Source organism: Callospermophilus lateralis (genome assembly GCF_048772815.1).
Source record: "Callospermophilus lateralis isolate mCalLat2 chromosome 8 unlocalized genomic scaffold, mCalLat2.hap1 SUPER_8_unloc_1, whole genome shotgun sequence".
NCBI lineage: Eukaryota > Metazoa > Chordata > Mammalia > Rodentia > Sciuridae > Callospermophilus > Callospermophilus lateralis.
Window position 1 is genome coordinate 327,970 of NW_027510150.1, and position 13,142 is coordinate 341,111.

At 35.4% G+C, this 13,142-nt stretch overlaps 2 pseudogenes; one reads left to right on the forward strand and one right to left on the reverse strand.

Annotated features, from left to right (window-relative positions):
- LOC143385791 (broad substrate specificity ATP-binding cassette transporter ABCG2-like) overlaps window positions 1–13,142 on the forward strand; it is a 564,412-nt pseudogene that overhangs the window by 163,782 nt on the left and 387,488 nt on the right.
- Window positions 1–13,142, reverse strand: part of LOC143385784 (broad substrate specificity ATP-binding cassette transporter ABCG2-like) — a 101,962-nt pseudogene that overhangs the window by 23,596 nt on the left and 65,224 nt on the right.

Genomic DNA, 13,142 nt, shown 5'->3' on the forward strand with positions numbered 1-13,142 from the left:
TATAGGGGAAAACAATAACACAGCAGTCTCACAGAGCTGGAAAGAAGCATAAGCAGCATGAAAAGACAAGGAAAGAAAGGACCACAACAATGCAAGACAATACAACATTAAAAGAGGTAACATCTACAGCAGAAAGAAAGTCAGATAAAGATTTCAGGATATTCATGGTTCAGGTGTTCTGGAGTCTCAGGAAAGACATTAGACAACAAATGCAGGTAATGAAAGATTACTTCAACAATGAATTAAATAAACAAATCAAGGAAGCAAAAGATCACCTCTACAGGAAGATAGAGGTTATATTAAAAAACCCAGAAATCCTAGACATGAAAGAAACGATAAACCAAATTAAAAATTAAAAACAAAAATGAGAATATCATCAGCAGAGTAGAACACTTAGAAGAAAGAGCATCAGACAATGAAGACAAAGTATATCATCTCGAAAAGAACATATATAGCAAGCGAGACTGATAAGAAGCAACAAGCAGAATATCCAAGAAATATGGGATAGAATAAAGAGACCAAATTTAAGAGTTATTGGGATAGAGGAAGGTATTGAGGTCCAAACCAAAGAATGAGCAATCTGTTCCATTAAATAATATTAGAAAACTTTCCAGAAATGAAGAATGAAACAGAAATCCAAATCCTAGAAGCCTATAGGACACTGAATGTGCAAAATCATAAAAGATTCAAACCAAGACACATTATATTTAAAATGCCCAACATACAGAACTAGGAGAATAATTTAAAAGCCACAAGAGAAAGGAAACAGATTACATAGAGAAGGAAACCAACTAGGTTAATGGCTGATCTTCCCACAGAGATCCTGAAAGCTAGAAGATCCTGCAACAACATATTTCAAAGGCTGAAAGATAATGGGTTTCAACCAAGAATCTTGTATCCAGCAAAATTAGGCTTCAGGTATGAAGATGAAATAAAAACCTTCCACGATAAACAAAAGTTAAAAGAATTTTCAAATAGAAAACCACTGCTTCAAAACATCCTTGGCAAAACATTTAATGAAGAAGAAATGAAAAATAACAATAAAAACCAATAGTGGGTGGTAGAACACTAAAGGAAATAACTAATCAAAGAGGAAAATCAAATCAAGTTAAATAACAAAAATAAACAAATATGGCTGGAAATACAAACCATATCTCATAGTAATCCTAAATGTTAATGGCTTAAACTCACCATTCAAAATACATAGGCTACTAGACTGGGTTAAAAAAATATCCAACAATATGCTGCCTATAGGAGACTCATTTGATAGGAAAAGACATACACAGACTGAAGGTGAAAGTTTGGGAAAAATCATACCACACACATGGACCTTGTAAGCAAGCAGGGGAATCCATACTCATATCAAATAAAGTATACTTCAAGCCAACGTTAATCAAAAGGGATAAAGAAGGACACTAAATATAGCTCAAGGGAACCATACACCAACAATACATAACAATTATTAATATATATGCCTCAAACAATGGTGCAGCTATGTTCATTAAACAAACACTTCCCAAGTTCAAGAGTCAGATAGACCACAACACAATAATCAAGGGTGACTTTAACACACCTCTCTCACCACTAGATATATCTTCCAACCACAAGTTGAATAAAGAAACTATAGAAGTCAATAACACAATTAATAACTTAGACTTAATTGACGTATATAGAAAATATCATCCAACATCAAGCAATACACTTTTTTTTTTCTCAGCAGCACATGGATTCTTCTCAAAAATAGACCATATATTGTGCCACAGGGCAACTCTTAGCAAATACAAAAGAGAAGAGATACTACCATGCATTTTATCTGATCATAATGGAATTAAATTGGAAGTCAACAATAAAATAAGGAAGAAAAATTCCTACATCACATGGAGAATGAACAATATGCTACTCAATGAAGAATGGGTTAGTGAAGACATGAAGGAGAAAATTAAAAAAATTCTTTGAGGTAAATGAGAACACAGACACAACATATATAAATCTATGGGACACTATGAAAGTAATACTAAGAGGAAAATTTATTGCATGGAGTTCATTGCTTAAAAGAAGAAAAAGCCAACAAATAAATGACCTCACACTATATCTCAAAGCCTAGAAAAAGAAGAAAAACCAGCAGCAAAAGTAGTAGCAGGCAAGAAATCATTAAAAGTAGAGCTGAAATCAATGAAATAGATACAAAAGACATAATTGAAAAAATTTATAAAACTAAAAGTTGCTTGTTTGAAAAAATAAATAAGATTGACACACCCTTAGCCATGCTAATGAAGAGAAGAGAGAGAACTCAAATTACTAGCATATGTGATTAAAAAGGCAATATCACAACAGACACTACAGAAATACAGAAGATAATTAGAAATTATTTTTAAACCATATACTTCAATAAAATAGAAGGTAGTGAAGGCATCAATAAATTCCTAAAGTCATATGACCTGCCCAGATTGAGTTAGGAGGATATACACAACTTAAACAGACCAATATCAAGAGAGGAAATAGAAAAAGCCATCAAAATATTACAAAACAAGAAAAGCCCAGAACTGAACAGATACACAGCCGAGTTTTAAAAGACCTTTAAAAAAGAACTAATACCAGTTCTCTACAATCTATTTCAGGAAACAGAAAAAGAGGTAGTACTTCCAAATTCTTCTACAAGGTCAATATCACCCTGATTTCAAAACCAGACAAAGACACCTCAAAGAAAGAAAACTTCAGACCAATATCTCTAATGAATAAACATGCAAAAATCCTCAATAAAATTCTGGCAAATCAGATACAAAAACATATCAAAAAGATCATGCACCATGATCAAGTGGGATTCATCCCCAGGATGCAAGGTTGTTTCAACATACAGAAATCAATAAATCTAATTCATCACATCAATAGACTTAAAGATAAGAACCATATGATCATCTCGATAGATGCAGAAAAAGCATTTAACAAAATACAGCATCTCTTTATGTTCAAAACACTAGAAAAACTAGGGATAACAGGAACTTATCTCAACATTGTAAAGGCTATCTATGCTAAGCCTCAGACCAACATCATTCTAAACCGAGAAAAACTGAAGGCATTCCCTCTAAAATCTGCAACAACACAGGGATGCCCTCTGTCACCACTTCTATTCAACATAGTTCTTGAAACACTGGCCAGAGCAATTAGACAGACAAGAGAAATTAAAGGAATAACTGTAGGAAAGAAGAACTTAAAGTAGCACTATTTGCTGACAATATGATTCTATACCTAGAAGACCCAAAAAATTCCACCAGGAAACTTCTAGAACTAACAATTGTACTCAGCAAAGTGGCAGGATATAAAATCAACACCCATAAATCAAAGGCATATCTGTATATCAGTGAAAAATCCTCTGAAAAGGAAATGAGGAAAATTACCCCATTCACAATATTCTCAAAAAATAAAAATAAAATACTTGGGAATCAACTTAACAAAAGAGATGAAAGATCTATAGAATAAAAACTACAGAAACCTAAAGAGAGAAATAGAAGAAGACCTTAGAAGATTGAAAGATCTACCTTGCTCATGGGTAGGCAGAATTAATATTATTAAAATGAATGTACTACCAAAAGCACTATACAGGTTCAATGCAATTCTGATCAAAATCCTGATGGCATTCCTCATAGAAATAGAAAAACAATCATGCAATTCACCTGGAAAATAAGAGACACAGAATAGATAAAGCAATTCTAAGCAGAAACAGAGAAATGGGTGGTATCACTATACCAGACCTTAAACTGTACTGCAGACAATAGTAACAAAAACAGCATGGTACTGACACCAAAACAGGCTGGTAGACCAATGGTACAGAATAGAGGACACAGAGACTAACCCACAAAATTACAATTATCTTATATTAGACAAAGGTACCAAAATCATGCACTGGAGAAAAGAAAGCATCTTTAACAGATGGTGCTGGGAAACTAGAAATCCATATGCAACAAAGTGAGATTGAATCCCTATCTCTCACCATGCACAAAACTTAACTCAAAACGGATCAAGGATCTAGGAATCAAACCAGAGACTCTGCATGTAATAGAAAAAAAAAGTAGGCCCTAATCTTCATTACATGGGGCTAGGCCCCAACTTCCTTAAGAAGATGCCTATAGCACAAGAATTAAAATCAAGAATCAACAAATGGGATGGATTCAAACTAAAAAGTTTTCTTCTCAGCAAAAGAAATTATCTGTGAGGTGAACAGGGAGCCTGCATCCTGGGAACAAATTTTTACCCCTCACACATCAAATAGAGCTCTTATCTCTAGGGTATATAAAGAGTTCAACAAGATACACAAAAAAATAATAATAATAATCCAATCAATAAATGGGCCAGATACATGAACAGACTCTTCTAAGAAGACGATATACAATCAATCAACAAATATATGAAAAAATGCTCAACATCTCTAGCAATCAGAGAAATGCAAATCAAAAATTCTGTAAGATACCAATCTCACTCCAGTAAGAATGGCAGTCATTATGAAGACAAACAACAACAAGTGATGGCTATGATGCAGTGGAAAAGATACACTCATACATTGCAGGTGGGATTGCAAATTAGTGCAGCCAATTTGGAAAGCAGTATGTAGATTCCTTAGAAACCTGGGAATGGAACCACCATTTGACCCAGTTATTCCACTTTTCGGACTATACCCAAAGGACCTAAAAACAGCACACTACAGGGACATAGCCACATCAATGTTTATAGCAGCACATTTCAAAATAGCTAAACTGTGGAGCCAATCTAGGTGTCCTTCAGTGGATGAATGAATTAAAAAATGTGGCATTTATACACAATGGAATATTACTCAGCACTAAAAAAGAATAAGATCATGGCATTTGCAGGGAAAAGAATGGCATTAGAGAAGATAATACTGAGTGAAGTTAGCCAATCCCCCCAAAAAACATGTCAAATGTTTTTTTTCTGATAAAAGTAAGGTGACTCAAAGTGGGTTAGGGAGGGAGAGCATGGGAGAAAGATTACTTCTATACAGGGAAAAGGGGTAGGAGGGAAAGGGAGAGAGAAGGGGAATAACAAAGATGGTGGAAAGAGACAGTCATTATTATACAAAATACATATGAAGATGTGAAAAAAACTAAACCAAAACAGATTTCAATTGATTTCTCAAGCTAGACCCTACAAGCTAGGAGAATTTGCAAAGAAAATGGATTCAACCAAGAATTTCTACATCCAGCATAATTAGGCTTCAAAATTAAAAAAATAAAAAAAAATTCATTAAAAAATACAAATTAATTCTTAACTAATAAGCATGCACTACAAGACATAGACAATGAAAATTTACATGAAGAAGAAATGACGAATGAAAATGAAAAGCACCATAGGAATGAATGAGGTGCTCAAGAAGAATAGTCAATTAAAGAGGAATCAAGTCTTCTTTGAACATTAGAAATAACTCAAATGTTTGGAAATATAAACCATCTCTAAATAACAATATTGAATGTGAATGGTCTAAAATCATCAACCAAAAGACATAGGACGGAAGACCAGAATAAAGAATAACATCCAACTGTATGTTGTCTGCAAAAGACTCACCTCACAGGCAAAGATATCCTTAGACTCAAGGTGAAAGGATGGGAAAAGATATACCATTAAAATAGGACTCATGAATAATCAAGTGTAACTACTGTCATATTAGATAAAGTACATTTCAAGCCAAAATTAATCAGAAGAGAGAAAGAAGGGCACTTCATACTGCTAAAGGAAATCATACAGCAACAAGATAATGATGGCAAAGATTAATGCCTCAACCAACAGAGCATCTATGTACATGAAACAAACCCTTATCAATATTAAGAATAAAATGGACAACAATACATTGATACTGGGTGACTTTAAATTTTCTCCCTCAACACTGGATAGATCAACCAAATAAAAACAAAGTAAAGATTCTACAGAAAAATAAGTCAAATTAATTCATAGACCTAAGAGACATTTATAGAATACTTCATTCATCAATGCCTAAATTCACTTTCCTCTCGATAGCACATGGAACATTTTCTGAAACAAACCATATTTTTAGTCACAAAACAAATAACTGCAAATATAGGAAAACAGAGATAATATCTTGAATTTTATCATAACATACAGGAATGAAATTGGAAATCAACAATAAGATAAAAACAAAAAAGCACTGTACAGATTTAATGAAATTCCAATTAAAATCTCAATGGCATTCCTCATATAAATAGAAAAGGCAGTCATGAAATTCATCTGGAAAAATAAGAGACCCAGAATAGTTAAAGCAATCCTGGCAGGAACAGTGAAGCCAGTGGCATCACTATACCAGACATTAAACTATACTACAGAGCATAGTAACAAAAACAGCATGGTATTGGCACCAAAACAGACCAGTAGACCAATGGTACTAAATGGAGGACACAGAGACTAACCCACAAAATTACAATTATCTTATATTAGACAAAGGCACTCAAAACATGCATTGGAGAAAATATAGCCTTTTCAACAAATGGTGCTGGGGAAAACTGGAAATCCATATGCAAGAAAATGAAATTAAACCCCTATCTCTCACCATGCAAAAAACTTAACTCAAAGTGGATCAAGGACCTAGGAATTAAACCAGAGACTCTGCTCCTAATAGAAGAAAAAGTAGGTCCTAATCTCCATCATGTGGGATTAGGCCCCAACTTCCTTAATAAGACTCCTATAGTGCAAGAATAAAAACCAAGAATCAATAAATGAAATGGAATCAAACTAAAAAGTTTCTTCTCAGAAAAAGAACCAATCTGTGAGGTGAACAAAGAGCCTACACTCTGGGAGCAAATATTTATCCTTCACACATCAGATAGAGCACTAATCTCTAGGGTATATAAAGACCTCAAAAAACTAAGCACCAAAAAAAAAAAAAAAAAAAAAAAACCAACCAAATAACCCATCAACAAATGGACCAAGGACCTGAACAGACACTTCTCAGAAGAGGATATACAATCAATCCAGTCAACAAATATATGAAAAAATGTTCATCATCATTAGCAATTTGAGAAGTGCAAATTAAAACTACTCTAATATTTCATCTCACTGGAGTTAGAATGGCAGCTATTATGAAGACAAACAATAATAAGTGTTGGTGAGGATGTAGAGAAAAAGGTACACTCATACATTGCTGGTAGGACTGCAAATTGGTGCAGCCAATATGGAAAGCAATACGGAGATTCCTTGGATAATTGGGAATGGAACCACCATTTGACCCAGCTATCTCTATCCTTGGTCTATACCCAAAGGACTTAAAAACAGCATACTACAGGCACACAGCCACATCAATGTTTAGAGCAGCATAATTCACAATAGCTAAACTGTGAAACCAACCTAGATGCCCTTCTGTAGATGAATGGATAAAAAAATGTGGCATTTATACACAATGGAATATTACTCACCAATAAAAGAGAATAACATCATGGTATTTTCAGGTAAATGAATGGAGTTGGAGGAGATAATTTTGCTAAGTGAAGTTAGCCAATCCCAAAAAACTAAAAGCTGAATGTTTTTTTCTGATATAATGAGGCTTATTCACTGCGGGGTAGGGAGGAGAGCATGAGAGGAATAGATGAACTCTAGATAGGGCAGAGGGGTAGGAAAGAAATGGAGGGGTGTGAGCGAAAGGGAGGGGGCTTGGGTTAGAAATGATGGTGGAATGTGATGGACATTATTATCCAAAGTACATGTATAAAGACATGAATTGGTGTGAATATACTTTGTATACAACCAGAGATATAAAAAATTGTGCTCTATATATATAATATGAATTGTAAGGTATTCCACTGTCATATATAAATTTAAAAAATAATAATAATAAATTAAAAAGTAAATGAAAATTTAAATTAAATATAAAAAAACAGAAACCACTCTAACACCAACAGATTAAATAATACTCTTCTGAAGGTGAATGGATAGCAGAAGAAATAAGGGGAGAAATAAAAAAAATTAAAAATAAATGAGAATAGTGAGAGAACATATAAAAATCTCTGGGACAGTATGAAGTCAACTCTAAGAGGAAATTTTGTAACATTGAGCTAGTGCAACAAGTAAGTAATCTAAAATTACATCTCAAGGCCCTAAGAAACAAGAACAAAGCAACACCAAAATCAATAAAAGATAGGAAATAATCAACATCAGAACAGAAACCAATGAAATTGAGAATGAAAAAAAATCCAAAGATCAATGAAAAAAATGAGTTTTTTGAAAGGTAAACAAAATAGATAAACTCTTAGCCAAACTAACTAAAAGAAAGACATAAAAAACAAAATTTAAGATGAAAAATGAAATATCACTACAAGAAATTAGAAAGACCATCTTACTCACAATAGCCTAAAAAAACCCTTATAATAAATCTAACAAAGGAAGTGAAACATCATCTACAATGAAAATAATGGAACACTAAAAAATAATTGAAGGAGACTTCAGAAGACGAAAAGACATCTCTTGTTCTTGGATAGACAGAATTAATATTGTCAAAATGGCCATTCTACCAAAAGCAATGTACAGATTCACTGCTAGTGAAAAGCAGGAGGCATCACAATATTGAACCTCAAATTATACTACAGAGCCAAAGAAAGAAAAACAGCATGGTGCTGGCACCAATACAGATATGAAGTCTAATGGAATGGAGTAGAAGACACAGAGACAAAGTCCCATAAATACAGTTACCTCATACTAGAAAAAGATGCCAAAATCATGTTGAAAAAAAGACAGCTTCTCCAACAAATAGTGATGGGATGACTGGAAATCCATATGGAGTAGAATGACATTTAGGTTCTATCTCTCAGACTGCACAAAGCTCAACTTAAAATGGATCAAAGACCTAGAAATTAGAAACACTGCATCTGCTAGAAGACAATATTGTACCAACACTCCAACATGATGGCACAGAAAACCACTTTCTTAACAAGATTCCTAAAACACAAGAAATATAATTAAAAACATCAATGAGTGGGATGGCATCAAACCCAAAAATGTTGGCACAGTAAAGAAAAGAACCAAGAGTGAAGAGAAATCTTCAGAATGGGAGAAAATATTTCCTACCTGCACCTCACAAAGGGCATGAATTTTCAAAACTACAAGTTAACTCAAAAACTATAACACCAATTAAAAAAAAATGAACCAACCAGAAAATGGGCAAAAAGTATTAAACAGACACTTCTCAAATGAAGAAAGACAAACAGAAAACAAGTACATGAAAAAATGTTCAATATCAGTAGCACTTATCGAAATATATATTAAAACTACATGGAGATTTCATCTCACTCTAGAAAGAAAGGTGACTTTCAAGAATACAAATAACAATAATTGTTGGTGAGAATGTGGTGGGAAAGGTATGCTCATACATTGTTGGTGGGATGAGACTGTAAATTTGTGCAAACACTATGGAGTATGGAGATTCCTCAAAAACCTAAAGTGAAACCACCATATAAACCAGCTATCCCACTGTTTGATATATAACCAGGAAAATTTAAATCAGCATACTACAGTGATGCACAGCAGTGTTTATAGAAGCAAAATTCACAACAGCCAAGCTAGATAAGCAAACTAAGTACCCTTCAACAGAATAATGGATAAAGAAAATGTGCTATATATACACAAAGGAGTATTGCTCAGTAATAAAGAAGAATGACATTGTGGCATTTGCCAGTAATGGAGGGAACTGCAGACTATCATACCAAGTGAAATAAGCCAATGCCAAAAAAAGGGCAAAGTTTGAATGTTTTCTCTGATATGTGGAAGCTAATTCAAGCTAAGGGGAGAGGGATTTTTAAAAAAATTTAAAAAAGAATTGAGTGGAGTAAACAAAGGGAAATGAAGGGAAGGTAATAGGAATTAAATAAGAAAAGAGGGTGGAATGAATTTGACCAAACTTTCTTATGTATGTTTATAAAAATACAAGAGTGGATCTTACCATCATATACATACACAAGGCACCAAGTTTAAAAAAAAAAACTGTCAGTAAACAGAAGATCAGTAGAGGAGGAAAGGAAAAGGGGAAGTACATGAATAAGCCGGAACAAATTATATTCCATGCTTTTATAATTACATCAAAATGAATCCCAGGGTTATGTATAACTAAAAAGAACCAATTTAAAAAAAGGAATCCTTGGATTCTTTTGATTTATCACATCCACATGTAAACCTCAAAACAAAACAAAACAAAATTATGTAACAATGTTCCCTGGAGAAGGAAATGGAGAAAATCAGCTAAAAGAGGAAAAAAGAAAAACAAGAATAAAACTCAATGCAAAGAATCAAATGATCTGTATCTTGAACAATGGGGGTGGGAGGATCATGGAAAAGGCTGGGTGAGAGGCTCTATCCACATAGACCTACCCCATCTCCAGGACAAGACAGAGTTAAGATTGTTTCTTCACATAATTTCCCTCTTCTTGGTATGTAAATAATCACTTTTCTCATCACTACAGAAAACCACCAATTTTGACAACACAAACTTTGGGAAACTTCTGATTAAGGTCACATTGCCCACGTGGGAGCCCCTCCTTCCTGGTGATGATTCTATCACATTTCTTACATTACCTTGGAATCTGCCACTTCCTCCAGATCTAATTCTTTAATGACCTTGTTGATCCTCTCATTTTTTTTCCTGTTTTGACATAGTTGTTGGAAGCCGAAGAGCCGCTGAGAACCATATATTTTCTCTCACTGACAGGGTGTCCGTCACAACATCATCCTGAAAGCAAATGCGATTTCCTTGAGAAACAGTTCATCTTTTCTAAGACTATCAATTCAGTGTATGTAATTTAATTTATGAAAATAACAAACCCAAAAGAAAATTCTAGCTACTGTGAACATTCAACTCGAAGGATTTCAGTAACTCTACACACTCAGCTTCAGAGCCCAAGGGAAGCATTTTCACTCCCTATTTGCATACCCAGGTGGAGCACACAAAATTATGCCTTCTAGACACTTACAAACCTTTCGATGAGGAATTGCTAAAGTCATCCTTTAGGAGAAGAAGAGAGGTGAATGAAGGGCAAAAAGGACAACAATAAATCCTTTTGGAAATGATTCGAGAGCTAGAATTGAAACCACTGCCTAAAAGTTAATATTCCAGGTTCTTTCTATCTCTCCTTTTGACTCCTCCCTCAATTTTTATAAATGTGGTGTAAATAAAGTTGGTTCTGAGCATGTTCAATTGGAAGCATACTAAACTATAAGCCAAGGTTCTTGCCTTACAGGAACAGGGGAAACCTAAAAGGCAAAATCACTAATACTTACCTGTACCACATAACCTGTATTATGTGGGAAATTGGAATCCTCAGGTACTCCATGTACTCAGACATCTCCAGATAAACCACTTGGATCTTTCCTTGCAGCTAAGATATCTAACAACCTATAAAAGGACACATATATTGTGAAATTTTTCCTTCCTACAAAGGCTACAACTCTCACATACTCAGAATCCAAATGTTGTTCATGTTAAAAATGAACTAATCAAAAATTGTTATGGTTTAACATATGGTCTATACACACACATACACACACACTCTCTCTACCTCTCTCTCTCTCTTTCTCTCTCTCTCTCACACACACACACACAAACACACAAACACACACACACACACACAGAGAGAGAGAGAGAGAGAGAGAGAGAGAGAGAGAGAGAGAAATTCTTCCCTTCCTTTTCATCATGTACTATACAAAATACCAAACACATTAAAGCAAGAGATGATTGGCTTGTCTAGCACAGAGTCCAAATGACCTTTACCTTGATGATCCCAACCCAGGTAGTAGGACCTTTTATCTCAGATGCATGTGCTCATTGAGAACTTCAGCTCTTTCTCTTCATTTTAATAGTATTCCCTTATCTTCCTTCCTCATTTGCTGATAATATGGCCAGCTGCTATGACTTATCACCTTATCATGTTGTGTTACTCATACTGAATTTTAATAAAACTTTCTGGTCCTAGGATTTAAACCACAAGCTAGTCTAAAAGCAAGTGATATACACTACTTAGGACCAGACCAGGAATGCCCATCAAATGTCTGTGATTTTTCAAAGAACTTTGAAAAAGCACCAAAAGGGCTTTGAATTATACTTTCTATTGTACTCACAAAGATTTGCCTCCACCTGAGGGTCCCATGATAGCATTAAGGCCAGGTTTCATGATCCCACTGTAAACACAAAAATATACTGACTTAGTATTTTAGTTTTTATAGTGTTCTATACTTTTAGGGGCTGCATTGAATATGTTTAGTTGATGAAATTCCAGACAGATAACAAGCACCGAAACTTAAGGAAAATAAGTCATTCTTAATAGAAGTCTAGCATACATAGAATATCATTCAATAGTCAGGAATTAAGAAAAATCCCTCACATTCCCAAAATATCTTGAAACCATTAATGTTGTTTGGGAAATGACATATTTCCATTTGTGTTCACAGATCACAAAATGAATAGTAAATTCTTGTCAATTATCTGTATTACTCTTACCCCTCTTAAAACAACTTCTGAATAATGTTTGATGATCAGCCTCTTCAAATACCCTCACCTGCTTCTCAGTCAAGTCAGACACAATGAATGAACCACTGATTTGGAGACTTATAAGCAGCAGTGTTCTCACTTTTAGAATCTCATCAGAACAAAAATTAATGTGTCTTCAGTAGAAATTCAAGAGTGGAATAAAGCACTCCAGAATATAAGAAACCATTTTCTCTCAGAAAAATGGATGCACAGAGCCGCCGGGCGCCTGCAAGGTAGGCAGACCTGCGACTCACCAGCAGATCAGGCCCAGCAACCCGCGGTGCGGCAGAGCCACCCCCGGGCCTGCAAGGTAGGTGCACTTGCCACCCACCGGCAGGTCAGGCCCAGCAACTCTCGGAGGGACGCAGCTGCTCCAGCGTGTGCAAGGTAGGCGGAACCGTGACCACTGACAAAACAGGCCCAGTGGCCCGCCAGACACATCGCCCCGGTTGGGGGAGGGGCAGAGCCGCCGGGCGCCTGCAGGGTAGGCGGACCCGCGACCCACCAGCAGAACAGGCACAGCAATCCCAGAGCGGCAGAGCCACCCCCCGAGCCTGCAAGTTAGGCAGACCTGCGACCCACCGCAGGTCAGGCCCAACGACCTGCGGAGGGGCACAGC